Genomic DNA, 15072 nt, shown 5'->3' on the forward strand with positions numbered 1-15072 from the left:
AAAGGAGGCCTGCAGTGGTAGTCAAGGACATGGAGAGATTTAGATAAAATAAGAAAAAAAGGCTCAGCCTGTACACCCTAGCAAAGTGAAGACTGAGAAGAAATAACAGGTTTTCTCTATAAATGCATGGGTGGGCCAGAAAGAGAATACCTATTAAACTTGTCATGAAAAGCTTAGGCGGGAGATTAGAATAGGATTTCTAACCAGCAGAGGTACAAGACTCTAAAAGAGGATCCCAGTAGGAGTGGTGTAGGTAGGCATTGTAACCACTTTTTGATTCCTTTGTGAAAAGGATGGCATGACATGCAACAACAAGAGATTGATATGCTTTTATGCTGTCAGATATGTAAAACCAACTGTATAATTCCACCTAAATTTCAGTTATAAAAATTACTTTTTAGTGAGAGACAAAAATATTACTTGTTTCAGTAATGGAGGAAAATTCCAGAATGCTCATGGTTTTAAGGGAGAAAAAAGTGAGAACTTCACACAACTTTCCAGGTGAATTCTTTCACGGACTATTTGATATTTTCTAGAAAAATGTGTTTCTAGATACATCTCAGGATTATGTATTCAATAGAATTTTCATTAGTTTCATAGAAACTAATGGTTTGGGTTCAAAGGGACCTTCAAGATCATTTAATATCAATGCCCCTGCCATGGGCAGAGTCACCTTCCACTAGTTCAGGTTGACCAAGGCCTCATGCAGCCTGGCCTTGAGCACTTCAAGGGATGGGACATCCACAAGGTCTCTGGGCAATTTATTGCAGTGTCTCACCGCTATTACAATGAAGAATTTTTTCATCATATTTAACCTAAATTTCTCCTTTTTAAAATTTAAATCTCTCCTCTTTTGATTTAAAACCATTCCCCTGGTCCTATTCCCTTGTAAAAATATCCCCCCAGGTCTCTTGCCGGCCCACTTGAGGCACTGAAAGTGCGTCCAGCTTTCTTGTCCTTTCTTCACAGCCACAAATAATACAAAAAATAGTTTCCAATTACTTAACCTAGGTTGCGGTTTCTTCTTCATTTTTTTTAAATTACCCGATGCAGCTTGTTGCTTTTTCATGCTTTCCATGAGAAAGACGTTATGATGCAATGAACTGTCTAAAGATTGTGATTATTATAATATTCCAGAACTTCACTTTATTGGCTCCATTCATATAACACAAAATAGTTTTATTTAGAATTTTTCTGGAATTGAATATAAAATAACAATAAATTAGTTCAATCCCAATGTTTGTTTGTAGTGTTTGAGAGTGATCATATCCATCCTTGTGCATGGATTTTAGCTAATTGGCAGGCATTCAGTCCAGTCAGCCTGAGGTAATCTCAGTGAGCTGTAGGAAGAAATTGTATATATGTAGTGACTCCACCTGTTTGTCTTATTCAATGTTTCTGTTTTACATAACTTATGTTTACCAAATACTCTAGTGTTGAGGCCAGGGTGCTGTAAAATTATCACATTCTAGTATTTCTGGGGAAAGCTATTCCCATCTTTGGCTTACAAATGGCTTTGGTCTACTTTGAACACAGACAGGGCTTTTTCCCTTTTGAGATAGATTGTTTGCACATATTATGAACCTTTGAATCTAAATCAATCCAGAACCCATTCTTGGTACAGAATGTCACACCTGACACTTAACCATTGCATTTTGACAGCATACAGGCCAAAATGAATTGTCACAAATGTCCATGTGAGTTTCCAGATGCAGTTGAAGATATGGATTATTTTGCAAGAATGAATTGGAACCATTGCAGTTTTATGCCCTCTATCATCCTGCCACAGCTCTGCCCAGTGGAAGCATTTGAGCTGGATCAAGAAAATAGAAAAAAAGAGTAAGTGAAAAAAGAAAGAACAAGTAAAGACAAGTTGTTTTGTTGGTTTGGTTTTTTATTTCTCTTTCAGGAACTTTCCGCTTTGAATTTACTTTTTCTGTCTCTTATTTGTTCCTATAGTATCAACATTTAATTTTCTTGTGTGTTCGTGAGAACATTAACCTCTTTACACAGACTGTGAAAAAAACAAAGCATAAGAAAATGACATTTGTAAAAAATAAAAATGTTGTTGGATTTTATTTTTATTGCAGAGTTACTTTGTTGGTATGAGAGCATAGAAGCAACATTTACACCAGGTTAAAGATTGGAATACATACTCTGCTTTTATATGTCAGATTTTACAACAGAAAAATATGAGGCTGCTTGAATTTTAGTAGGTAATGTGTGACTGAATCCCTGGAGAACCAAACTATCACTTCTGTTTTCCAGAATACAAGATTTCAGTCATAACTTATTTTCCCCAAGATCCCCACCACTGGTACTAAAAACACCTATTTATTACACTCAGGATATGAAAAATATGTATAAAAATCTAATGTCAAGGTTTCTTCTGTTTGTTTTTAATTCCAAAGAAAGGCTCTCATTCTTTCTTGTGTGGGGATTTTGAGGAAGATGACAAATAAATTACAAAGCTTGAGAAAATTGCTTCCAGACAACGCTAGAAAAGAACAAAAAGCCACTGAAACCATTTGACTCAGCCTCGGTTTCTTCCAATGTTTAAAAAAAAATATCCATCTGGTCTCAGAAACAGAGGATTAACTTTAGAATGCCCTGAGATTGTGATGAATAAAATACAGGTTAAAAAAAAGCTTTGCTTATGTTCATATGGGTGAAAAATATAGACACCTAATTGCTGCCTTCCAATACCTGAAGAGGGCCTACAAGAAAGCTGGAGAGGGACTTGTTACTATTTCTCTGTCATGTGGTGACAGGACAAAGGGGAATGTCTCCAAACTGAAAGAGGATAAGTGTAGGTCAGATATTAGGCAGAAGTCCTTCCCTTTGAGGGGGGTGACATTGCCCAGAGAAGCCCTAGGTGCCCCATCCCTGGAAGTGTTCAAGGCCTGGTTGAATGGGGCTTTGAGCAGCCAGGTCATCCCAGATCTTAAGATCTCTTCCAACACAAGCTGTTCTATGGAACTATGATTCTAATCAAATGTTGAGAATTTTGGGTGTTTTTAAAAGTGTTTATAAACAGTTCTTATAGGAAATAAATATATAGAGAAAACCCAACATTGAGGTGCACTTTTCTGTATGTGGAGAGCTCTGTTAATCTCTCCCACAATTATCTCTTCATATGTTTTGTGTTGGCAGCTCTGCATTGCAAAACTTACAAATTGCATCAGAGCACCATTAGGCCACATAAAGAAAGTAACAAAACTAATAGGGGAAGGATTGCACATCTCCTCACTGCATTAATGTCTCTTGGCTTCCCCCTGTTATGACTTAAAATTCTAAATGCATGTAGTTAACAGGTTGCCAACAGTGTCTAGCAGATGGCTGTCAGAATATGCCAGAGATGCTTCAGAACTGCACAGCACAATGATAACAGGTAGGTCTGGTTGGGAGAGTAATCTTGGGAAACAATGAGAGTTTCATACTCCATGCATGGGACCTGACATTCAGCTTTTAGGTGAGAGACTTCTTCCCGAGAGGGTGATCATATCAAGAAAGATATTAGTATGTTCAATATTTCAGTGATAGCCTCTTCAGAGAAACTGTGTTAGCATTTAGTACAAAAACATTGATATGTTTTGACTAACCGTGCTAAACATAGTACAAAATATATATGTATGAGAAAGTGCCCACTGCCCAATCCACAATACAGAAAGGCATCACTCTTAGAAGCTGGATACACAGTGAAGTAAAAGGATTTGCCCAAGTAGCTCATCAGGGATACCATTAGGAATACCACTGCCTAATGCTACTCTCCAACGCAACTGAATTATGGGACCAACAGTTTTCTAAATCCTCTTCTTGCTTATAAATGAAATTGTAAGAAGCTGTCTTACTCTAAACATATTCCAGTTCTTGAAAGCATCAACTTGTCTGAGGGGGATTTGATTGTGATTTTCAAGCATAAAATTCAAAGTCTTGCCATATTTTAAATAAATGAATTTTCAAATGAAAAATATATGTTGTCTCCTTACTAAACTACAAAGGCAAATGAAAAATAGAAGGTTTTCCTTTTAGCCAATTCTTCTCAAACCAGAAATAAGCCCCAAAGAGAAACAGCAGGGTTGGCTCTTTCAGAAGCAAGGGCCTGAGGCAAAGCTGGAGCCTGGTAGCGCTGCTTTCATCTGGCTCAGCTCAGGCAAACAGACGCACTTCTCAGCTGAGGAATGCAAGGCCCTTGCCACCGGGTCAGGTCCTGGGAGGGGAGCGTGGGCAGTGCCCTTTCCCTCCTACACTTGAACAATGCTCTGGGAAAGGAGACATCCACCCAGGGATCTGCACGCTCGTGCCCGTCACACACGTGCGCTGAGGAATGAGCACGCACACGCCCCTCTCAGCGTCTGCCAAGCTGCCCAACCTGCTTCACTTTCCTCTTGGGCTTTTTTATGTAATCCACCTAAGGCAGACTTCTCTGAGCCAGAAAGGAAGTGTCAATAACGAGAGTTTCTGTCTCACTGGAACAACACCTGACAGCTCTGTATGAATTGCCTCTGCTGCTGGGTAGCCACTCCTACTTCACAAGCACATTCTTCTGGCATTATTTCTATTGTTATGAATTTTTAACCATCTTTCATCACCATCTGAAGTGAACTGACATTAATTTTGGCAGAAAAAACAAGAGGGCAGAAAAAACACAGTGAGAGTAAACCTATTTGAACCCTTAAAATTATTTGATGAATTATCAAAACACAAATAAAAAAAACTCCATGTTTTTCAGGAGAGGTACAGATTAGATATTTGAAAAAGAAAATCACCAAAGGAGTGGTTAGGCATTGGAATTAGTTATCTGGGGAGATATAGTCTCTGTAAGTATTCAAGAGGTGCCTGGATGGGGCTTTTGGGGATATGGTTTAGGGGTGATTATGGTGGGTCTGGGTTGATGATTTGACTAGATTTGAAGGCCTCTTCCAGCCTTGATGCTTGTGTGATTCTGCAACATGTAAGAAAGTGTTTTACAGTTTACTGTGTGATCACAGAGACACACATCTTATAAATCACAGGAGCTGCAATGGGGGTATGACAAGGGCAGTGCCAAATGACACTGGGATGCTGTTAATCATGACTCTCATCTAAGACTATGGTTATTTTTGAATTGTGTGATTTACCCTGAAAGAATCCTTAAATCAGGTTATTTCTGTGGAGTGATCTACTGCAGTAGAGCACTTAGAAACTTGGGCCTACATTTTGTTGAAAAGTCTCATTGCTTTATGGCCAAGAATTCTTAGGGGAAAACCATGAAGTTGCAGATGAGGACTCTCGTTCTAGTTATCAGTGGCAATAAATCAGCAAATGGAAGGTCAGAAATGAGGTATTTGGATTGAGTGACTTTGATAGCTGATTCTGTGATATCTTGTTTCCCAAAACAAATATGCACATTTATTTCCTTAGGCAGAAGATCTGTACCCTCTCAGCCCCATCTCCTTTATTTCACCAGCTGTTCTCCCTGCTTGTGTGGTCCTAGCACACTATACCGTTCATTATTTTGATTCTCCCTAAAGCACAAAAACTTCTCCTTATTTTGGTTTAATTTTCATTCAGGACTTTATTATTAACCCTCCTGGAAAGCAGCGGAGTACAAAACTGATGCCGTGTGACTGCTTTGTATAGTCACTCCATTCAGAGGCTGCAGCAGATCAGCTCTACCAGAATGCAAATGCTCATTCCCAGCACAGCTCACTAGAGCTGGAAGCAGGCTGTTGGTCGTGCTTCCCTTTGCCTTCCCTTTGCCACTCAGTGCATGGTTTGGTATCAGCACAGCAGCCATTCTGAATAAAGGGAGGATGGAGTCAAGATCATTAACATTCTCAAGAATATTTTGTTGTGGACTTGCAGGATCTTTTAGTATTTGGTATTACCTCATGTTTCTGAAGCCCTTACTCTCTTTTTCACTGTTTTTCCATTAGCTTTTACTGATTCCAAGTGAATAGATAATCACACCTAAACAGCAGCTTTAAGTCAGGGACAGAGTGTATACCATTCCAAAAAAAAAATTAATTTTGTTAGGATGATGGAGAGCTGTACACATTTTTAGAAGTAGTGGGTATTTAGGTTTTGCCTATAATCACTGGCTTATCTCACAAGACATGAGAACAAAAAACAAAGCTGGTTTTCATGTGATCACATTATAGCAGCCAGCACAGCAATTACTACGTTCTGATAAAATGCAGCCCATAGGTATTCTTTCACTTAGACCTGCATTTTACAAATTTTTTAAACCAGACAGAGTCACTAAGTTATCTTGTTTGACTTCCTGCATAGGATTTACTATTTAATTCTCTAACTCCAGTAACAAGATGGTTCTATGGCAAAGCATATGTTCTTAAAGAGACACTCAGACATCATTTGAAGACATCAAGAGAGCAATTCAGTTACTTTCTGTTGTATGTTGCTGCACAATGATTCAGTAAATTAAATATTCTTTGCAATACCTATGAAATTCTGGCCTGGGCTCAAACCTCATTATGACAGGTTTCACATGCATGCAGTTCAAAAAGACTAAATGGATTGCCAGACAGTGCAGTTATTCAAAGAAGAAGTGCTAGTCCATTTCTTTTGGCTAGACTCCTATCCAAATCGACTCTGAATTCTCTTTCAGGCTGTCTTGCTGGGCTTACTTATTTCTGTTGATTTAACCCACAAATTCAAGTTTTAGTAATTCATTATTTTGTTACCAAATTGCACAGTGTTATAGCATGTTTTGTCTAGTGTTACATATTACATTTTGGGTGAACCAAACTGCAAAATAGAAATAATTTTCTGCAGCTGTACTTACCCAGCTGGGTCGGCAGAACCTGATATTTGAAAGAATTCAGTAGAATACACATAGATGATTGTGTTTCTGGTAAATAAAAGCTAATGAATTGAGTGTACAGTTCAACCAGACAGGGCCAATCATAACACTTTAAGCACTTCCAAGTTGTTCAGGATAGAATAAACTTGTGTTTGGATAGGGTATAGGTGGAAAAAAAAGACGAACTCAAACGAAGCACCAACGTATATTACCTTTGTTTACTTTTCAACACCCATACATTGTATACTACAAGCATTTTTGCCTCTTCTTCACAAGTCACTGTATTTTGAATATATAGTCAATCACAACCCCCTCATCTGCTGTTCATATTTCTCAGGTCTGAGTTCATTGCTTCATTGTATGCAAGTTATTTCATGACTGTTACATTTCTTGCAAAGGGAGATAAGACTACAGTGAAAAGAGCAGTTTGTAGGAATGGCAATTTGTATGAATTTCTTCATAAATTTAAGAAATACTGTGAAGATTTTCTTAGGCCAAAAAAATATATAGTGAATGGCAATTGCAATGGAAAATTAAAAAAAAAAGCAGTTTTGGTCTTTTATCTGAAACTTGGAGGTCTTCCAGCTTTACTTTTCAGCATTTGTCATATTAATTATTGGCCCCAAATGATTGAACAAGCCTGTTTCAAGACCTCTTTTTAGTTTTGAAAAACATAGATTTTGAAACCTCTGAAGGTTTGCTTGAAAAATGAAATCAAGTTTCTGTGTGGTTTATTGTGAAAGAAAATTTTTGCCAAATGCCTCCTATGTTTCTCATTCAGTTACTTAATTTGTGGGTTTTGATCTATGCCACGGGCTGCCCTCAAACTTCTCCTTGCTTTGAATATTTAAAAGGAGAATGGATTTAGTTGTGTTGTAATGCTTGCTGAGTGAGAAGTATTTACTGATGGAAATCTGACCTAGCAAAGCTTTAAATCCTATTGGAGTGAGAATATGGCCAACAACATTTACACACACAAATAACTTTTTAAAATACAAGTATCCTTTTTAGCAAAGACTAGCACTTAAAAGTCTAACTTGTGCAAAAATTTAGGCTTAGATGGACACATTTTGGAAGCTGAATTGGAAACCTTCCACAAGCCTCCTCAGCTGAAACATGCAAAGGAAGACATTTCTCAGTTGAGTGTTCTCTACATGTGTATTCACGTTATTGTGTGGTTTTATTTTGCAGGTGATTAAGTCAGACCCTGCTTTGCTTTAGATATGCCTGGAAGGTGCTGTTCTTTGTGCACATGCCTGAGTCCCTTGCATCATCTAAGCTGCTCAGCTGAATCAAAACACTTAGACAGTGGAGAGAAACATTTTTGACAAAACAAAACTCTTTCTATATTATGTATTTTTGCCAAAACAAAATGCTTTTCATATTATTTTGTTCATGGGTTTGGGGGTGGAGTTCTTCTGTTTTCTTCTGTTTCCTACTAAGTTTTCCAGCTCTGTAAAACAAAATGAAGGTTGCACTCAGCTCTTACCCACAGCACCTTTTGTGCCCTTTTTGTTTATGGTCACCTGAAATATCCATTCATGTTAAGTAATATTTTACCTCTGGATTTCTATCATGACTTTGCCAGTTTCTGCAGCTAGTTTCATCTTTCATCATCACCATCTCTTAGAAAGATGACATGAGACAGAAGATGACATAGACACAAGTTTAGATTTTGAACAGTATTCGCTGTAATTCCTGGGGCCAAACAGTGTGATCTGTTCATGCATAAGAAATTCTTGGCTAGACACTGTATTCTTTTGAATCTGGATAGTCAATAGACTTTCAAACTGTCAAGGAGCTTTGGCACTCCAGTTGACTACTAATCCATCTTTGTTGTCAGTTTTGGAGAAGACTGGTGACCTCAGGTCTGAGAATGTCAGGTCTTCTAAACTGACTTAAAAAAATACTCTTGCACCTTCATTCTCCTTCTGTTTTCCAGGTAGATAAGCGGACACTTTATTTCGACCACATGAGCGCCTGCAGAAGAAGCTTGGACAGAGCTCTGAAGAAAAAATGCAGAGGAACCACAGTCACTGAAATAAGTTTTCTTTCTCCTTCAATGCTCATTCATATGCATTAACACTGTGGGTGATCCCATGCACTTCAGATACTTGCTAATTATCTAAAGGTAAAACTCGTGTTATAGCTTCTTCTGAAAGACAGGGTGGGGGGACAGAAGTCAAAACACTCATTATTGTGGAGATCCAGAAACTGTATTTCTACATGATAACAATGCCAGAGAAGAGATGAGAAAGGGGGGATAAGGTTCTGTTCTGAGTAAAGGGAGAAAATAACTCACAAAAGAATTTGATGAACTCTAGCAGCGTGGGAACTTCTCAGGTCTTCAAACTAGTTCTAATCCACACTGAGAGCAGCAGCAAGGATGGGCATGAAGTGGTATGAGCTGAAGCTGTTCCTTGAGTAAGAATGTTTTACATAATACCTCAAGGCTCGTTGTGTAATACTGCTGATAGGTACAATCTATAATTGTTTCTTTTTTTTTTTTTTTTGTTTCCTTCACCTCTGTAAGTTTACAGTCTTGAAACAAAGAACTTTAGCCTTTGCTTTCCTTGATTAAACTTCATTTTTTTTCTTCTAATCTTTGGGGTGAAAAGCCTGACTGGATAAAAATTCAAAGCAAACCAGTTCTCTAGAGAGTAACTAATCCAGTAAAACTGTTTGTGCAGGCAACAGCCTTCCTCCTGTGATAATCTGAAATATGACTTTCAGCAGGGTGTAAGGACAAGTTTGAAAGTGCAATGAGCACTTCAGGTTTAGTGGCAGAGAGACAATGTATAGCTGCAGGTGCATCTCACATCATCAATGTGCTAGTATTTAAAATTAAAGTAGCATGTTGTTGAAAATTTCACCCTGAATCTTCATGATTTTTTGAAACCAACCTATTAAATCTCAGGATTTTGGAAAACAGAAGAAAACTTTAGAATTAGGGCAATGTTAACAAATTACCAGAAAGATTATGTAGTCAATCTTCAAAAAAATGCCCTGGTAACAAGCTCTGGTCTTGTTTTTCAATTGTTGAGTAATTTATTTTTTCCCACAGGTCCAGTATTATCTCATTACCACTATTCCTTAAATCATCTGCCATCAGGAATGCAAAATAGGTGAATTCTAATTTTTCTTAGGTCCTATGGTCCTTCAAGACAGAATTTAGTACACAGCTGGGAGTGCATTACTACTCTGATTAAGATTTGCTACTATACTCTTTTTTGGATGAAAGGCTATGCTAGACTGAGGCCACAGGTGATCTGATTCCTGTGACCACCAAATTAAAGGTCAGCTCGAAGAGCAGGAATCAAATTTCTCTCCTTACAGTCTACTTCAGAAATCTATGAAAGTGTTGTGCATGTTTGTTAACATCCTTGCCCAGGATTTTTTAATCTGCTTGATAATGTATATCAAATGTCTCACTTTGTTCTCTTGCTTGATACAAACAGAGTAATTTAAACTCAGAAAATCACACTGAAAATCCTTAATTTAGTATCTATGGTCTGATTGAAATAAAAATAATTGAGTAGTTGGTGAAAGTTTAAAGAGCTAATAGAAAGCAATCAACCTTTTGTAATTTCACTTTTTTCTCCTAGGAAATAAATGTTTGGCATTTTTTAAGTTTTGGCAGAATAGGATGTTTGTAAACCTAATTTCTCGATCATGCACAGATAATAGATATTGGGCAACTGAGAAATTCTGGTGGAGAATATTTGATTTTCAAGAACTGTATTGAAGATCCATTCAGCCACAACAGCATTGCTATTTGTGACACTGAATACGGTTTTGAGCTCTGCACAGATGAACTAGTTGTAAGAATTTCAGATTTCAAGCCTTTTGATGGTAGCCAGTTGTCCACAGAGTCTCTGATACCTCTTGTTTGATGCAGCTGCCTGTTGAACTGCAGAGCATCATCATTTCCTATTCCTCTAAACATAATCTTAAAAGCAGCTTAATAACAAATATGTTAGTAGAACACTGTGGATATCTGTGTCCTGATATTCCAGCCTGGGATTACTTGGTACTTATGCCTCTCTCCTGTCTCAACACTGAATTTGCTGAAATCTAGAAACAGAACCATTCTGCTGTCTTCCTGTCATACTTTCTTTTATGTAAGATACAAAATCTCCAAATTCTAAAGTTACTTGTGCCATTGGCACAAAAGTAAACACAGTTGGACAATATGGCTCAGGAAGTAGGGAACATCAGGATACTGGATTAAGGAAGCATGAAAAAATCAACCCCAACCAATGTTTCTTGCAGGATGAGAGTCCTTTCTCCAAATTCCTTCCAAAATCAGCAGCCGCCAGTGACTTTGGGGGTTGAAATAAAGGCTGAAGCCTTCTCCCCATTCCTAGCCTTGAAGCCTTCTCCCCATTCCCAGGAATTGTTCTCTGATCTGTTTCCTCCAGAGCTCAGCTTTGAATCTGTAGGCAATGCTGCAGGCAAGTAGCTGTGTCCTCTCAGGAATATCCCAGTCTGTAATCATGCTGCTCACCACTTCTCGTCTTTTCCATCTGCATTTAAAAAGTTGTGCAGAGATGAGCTTGCTCCTGAGAAAATAAGCAATTCCCCCCTTCCTTCTCCTTTCTAGAAGCTTCAAATTTAGAGTACAGCAGCCAGAGTGAGGTAAACAAAGTCTTCTTCTTGGTTACCGCCAATGTAATCTCTTTAAGATAACAGAAAATATAACTCTAGATTCATTCAATAAACTGGAAACAATCTATAATTTGTAGCCACAGAATTAGAGGAGCAAAGAGCTCCAAAGTTAGACAATTTTTAGCAACAACTTGGATTTAAGGAGACCTTATTGCACTATATAGAAGTTGAGCTTTGTCCACTATTATTTAACTAGTTCCAGGAAATACTGGTTTGTGCCTTTCAGCATGTAGCACACCTATTCTCATATCTAAATATATTTTTCTTTGGTTTCAACAATGGAAAGAGCTTATTATTAAATAAAAACCATTCAATTTAGGAATGGTTTTAAATGGTTTAAAAACCATTGGTCCTCAACAAGGTGTTATTAGTTGTATAAGCTTATTTTACAAAGGTTGTGACCAACATTGTTTTCTGTTGTGCTCAACTCCTTTAACACAGAACTAGCAATATGCATCTGAATGATTTCTAATTATTTTAAATCACCTGAGGATTATGATGCCCAAGGATTTCCTATTCCTGCCACTGGACAAATAACATACTAGGGAAATTGTTCTTCCGGTGTTTGTCCATGACACTCTCTGCTGGTCTGTAAATTCTTTGATTCAGATTCTGTTATTTTGAATGTGCTTCTACAGTATCTGGCTCCTGCCTTCATTAGGGTATTTAAATACCAAGAATTAATGTAGTGGAAGTGTCTTATTCTGCAAATGCACAACTTGATAGAAGGACTGATTTATTTTGTTTGCAAATCTGGATTTTAGGGTGCAGAAAGTAATGTCAGTTTTTCTCAAACATAGGAAGCAGCAAAGTGTGGACATATGCTGTTACTAATTTTAGCTTTAGTAGCCAATTTTAAGAAAATTTGTGCTTCCTATAGTTAGGTTGAATCTTGTGTACCTCTATAAAGAATTGAATACATTTAACTGATCCCATTTATTTCTATAGTGACTTTATTAATATGGCAGCCAGTACATTCTAGTATGAAATAAATACTCACAAAAACTTTTAGACCAGCAGTTTTGTAGTCCCACAATGACAGTAATTTTTGGAACTAAATGCAAAACTAATTTCTCTGAATTAACTTCTTGGTAAATATTTCAGCAAAGGTCTCAATTTAACTATAAAATTGATTAGTGGTAAAAGTGAGAGCTTTTAAATATATATTTCTGTTTGAAGTGTCAAACAAATTAGAAAATTCTGTTTCAATGTCATTGTATTACTACTTCATGTTAAATGAAATAGAAGTTATCACTATGCTAGGGATTTTAAAATCTATTTATCAGGAAATTCATGAATATAATCTAAAAAACTCTACAACTTCTTTCAGCCAAAAGGGAAAAGTGTAGCCTTCTAAAAATACTGTCAAAATGGGCAGTTGAAATGTAAAAAGCAAGACAAAACTGAACCAGAGCGAGAGCAAATGCTTTAGAAGAAAAATGGTTTCCTTGAAAAACCCCTGGCCATCAAATGCACCTGCACATTGAGGATAGGCAAGAAAACAGTTCAGCTTGTCAACACTGGGCTGCAACCATTCTGTCCCAGCCAGCCCTGCCTCAGTTTACTTTCTGGGTGAGGAAGAAGGCATCTTCATGGCTCAGAATCCTCACTGGACAGATGGCTGCTGCCTCTTGGCTCTTGGCTGGCCACATGAATGGGTCTGGAGCACTGAACAACCTTCAGGCACTGTTTTGTGTGGGCCTGGCTGAGACTACATCAGTTCTTGTCTTCAGAACCTTTTGACTCCTTCAGTGCTACTGATTATGCAAGTCAGAACAATAAATAAATAAATATAGATTTAAAAAAAAATTCTCTTAACAGTGTCTCAAATATTTTTTCACTTATTTTCCTGTACATGTTTTTGTTTGGTTAGTTGGTTTTTGTTTGGTTTTGGGCTTTTTGTTGTTGTTGTTTTTGGGGTTATTTTTGTGTAAAAAAACAGCCATCTCAAATATATCCGATATATATTACTGCAGAAATCTGTACACTTGCAGCACTGAAACCTGCAACTCCTTGTTATATAAATGTACTAAACATTGCTTTCCAAAACCAGTTCCTCGTCTCCTTGGCAACACAGGCTGCAAAGAGCTCACCAGCCTGGTGTTCTGCTGCATGTATGAGCTTCCAAGTCAACTGGAAGAGTTTTGGTTTAGGATTCAGAAGTTTCTTTTGACCAGTTCAAGCTACAGGTGAGGGAGACTCTTCTTTTGCATATGGTCTCATGAAAGCTATAATTTCAAAGGTTATCATTGGAATATATAATCAATCAATCAATCAATCAAGAGGAGCTTCTGAGAAAAGAAAATTTTCATGTCAGAAAAACAATTAATTCTGTTCCCCCCTGCCATGACCATAGAACAAAATATTTTAAGACTGAAACATTTTTTTTTTAATACAGCTTCCCTTAATAACTTATAAGGATACAATACTATGTCTTTCCCAAAACTTCTAGAAACTAATAATTTTTCTTCTATTATGAGGCAGAAATGTGAGAAATCTTACTACAGACAAACCTGTCAGTGTCACTGTGGTGAGGTGCTGATATTAGACTAACAGTTAACATTATTGTGCCTGGCTTTAGCCAGGGAAGTTTTGAATTGGATCTGGAAATGAAAATCTCCTTTTAAATCATTCCTCCCCAGGTGCCTTCCAGTTAGCCTGAGGTTTTGTTCATTCTCATGCTAGTTCTGTACACACACAGGGCAGCAGTAACTTTGTTTAGAGTTGAGACCAAGTTTCATTTTAGCAGTTGTCACCAGACTCCACTGCATCCCACGATGTCAAAAAATTGATGAGGACATCACTGATGAAGGCAACATCACATGCACTTACTTTCAACTATTATATTAAGCAAAACATTTGTGGTCTTATTGATTATTTTTACCCTGTGTTGAGAACCAGGAGAGGAAGCCCAAGAGCCCATCAGTCTTGTAGGTCAGATGGCTTTGAGCTGCACACACCAGGATCCTGCCCTTGCCTCCAAAATAGAGTGGTGAGAGAAATGATACAAGCATGAGGTCATTCTGTACTTCTACAGAAATTACTTTTTCCAACGTATTTAAACACACAGGGAATAATCTCTCTATTAAAGTGGGGCATGCTACATGAAGATGGGCAAAGGTTCAGCTGAAGGGAAAGAAAAATATGTTCCTGTACCAGGAAGTGTTCCTGCCTGAACCAGTGGGGAACAGCCTGGCGGCTCATTTGCTGGAAAGCCTTGGGACCTGGAAGAACAGGCGAGCATCTGTCAAACAGATCACAAATTTCCCTCAGCAACACAAGTCAGGATTGGTTTTGTTTTCCTTCAGAGGTTTCAATTATAGGGAAAAGACTTAAAGGTCTGTGAATGAAGCCTTCAAGTGAAGAAGTTACATCGCCTGACTGTGCTGGTGATGCCAGGTTACACATCCCCCTGCCTGAGGTCTGGAAGCCTGTTGTGTTTGTACTCCCTGTATCCTGATTTTTCAGCAGCAAAACATGGCTGGGTCTAACACAGCTTTTTTAGCATTTCTGCTCCAGAGCAGCGCAAACTCATCATCCCCAGAAAAAAATTTCAATTTAATTAGATTTTCCCACCACAACCATTTGGATCCGAAAGA

Source organism: Ammospiza nelsoni, chromosome 3 (assembly GCF_027579445.1).
Source record: "Ammospiza nelsoni isolate bAmmNel1 chromosome 3, bAmmNel1.pri, whole genome shotgun sequence".
Lineage (NCBI taxonomy): Eukaryota > Metazoa > Chordata > Aves > Passeriformes > Passerellidae > Ammospiza > Ammospiza nelsoni.